Raw genomic sequence first — 1,597 nt, forward strand, 5'->3', positions numbered from 1 at the left:
TGGAGTGCAATATTTTGTTTATTCTTGTTTATAGTTTAACTCTTGAAGTCAGTTGTATACTGTTTATAATTAAGTGGGATTATAGTTTTTGACACATACTATAAAAGTGTTTCCCATCTTAATGACAAGGTTGGCATGTACATATCTTGTGCTTTGTATCTCTGCATGTATTTCTGCTGAATAGTTTTCTTGCAAGTAGGCAGCCTTGGTGAAGTCCTATGCTGCCCCACAAAGGCGTTCCTCATTACCTAGCATTACACATTAGGTTCCTTGCTCTCTCTTACTGTTGCGCTTCAATCTTACAGTTTATCTTTACAGCTCTCTGTCAGCAATGTCCCTTGACAAACATCTTTCCATCAAAGAAAACGGGTTTGTTGTTTTTCTGTGTCTCTCAGGGATTTTTACCCCTGAACCAGTGAACTTGAAAAATATTGCTTATTCTCCCTTTCAGGGCTTCTGAGTGCCTGTTGACTTCCACAGTCAGTTTACTTACACATTTAACTTCAGACCTGGCTATTTAAAAAAAAAAAAAAAAAAATCAAATGTTGGGTGTGGCAAAGGGAAAGAAAACTTTTCACGGTAATGTATCTGGAAAGACTGGCTGTTGCAGTAGCATTTACTGCTCTAATTCTCTCTGTAAAAGTCACCTGTGTGCTGGGATCATGCTTGGTGTATTTTTGGAGAAAATTTAGTAAATGGAATTTTGTAATAAGTACTTTATTTGTATGTGTTTTGATAATCCATAAAGCTTAAAATAAAATGATCTTAATAGTGCCAGTCTTAACTGGGCATTAAATAGTCCATTTATAATAACAGTGTATGAACAGTAAACATACTGAATAAAATTTTCATGTTATGGATGAATCATCTGATACACACTATAGAGTACAGAAATGACTTGGCCTATATATTAGTTTCTTGAATGATTTTGTAACTTTTAGATATGGGAGACTGGCTCAGCTTCATGTTAGTGACTATAGACTGCTAGTCTAAGCACAGAAGAGTGTTTGTAATTAATAATGTAAGAGTTAAGTGTCAGGAAAAGAGAGCTCTGTGTTTACTTAACATTAACATTACTCCATACGTGGGAATCCAGATTAGTGTTTTCAACAGCTCCAACAAATCTGATTAGGAAATTGGAATAATTTTCTGAAAACACCAGCTTCTACTTTCAGTGACTTTGTTAGCTATTAAGAATGGTTTTCTTTAATTCTTAGTTCTGAGGCTTCTTAGGACTATACAGCCATATTCTTTATTTAGTAAAGAGAGCAATTGTTTTTTGTCATGGTAATAAAGCTCTACTTAACCCGTACTTGCTACACAATGCTCAAGCTTCTTCCAGCAGCATTTTGCTCATATTTACTTCACCCATGTCCAACTCCAGCTTGATCTGCACTGAGACTATGGTTTCTGTCAATAGTACAGATGGAAACTAATGTACTGGAGCCTTGGACTGTGCAGTCATAGAACCATAGAATCGTTTTTGTTGGAAAAGACCTGTAAGATCACCAAGTCCAACTGTTTAGCCTAACACTTCCAAGTCCACCACTCAACCATGTCCCTAAGCACCCCATCTCCACATCTTTTAAATATCTTC

Source organism: Nyctibius grandis, chromosome 2 (assembly GCF_013368605.1).
Source record: "Nyctibius grandis isolate bNycGra1 chromosome 2, bNycGra1.pri, whole genome shotgun sequence".
NCBI lineage: Eukaryota > Metazoa > Chordata > Aves > Nyctibiiformes > Nyctibiidae > Nyctibius > Nyctibius grandis.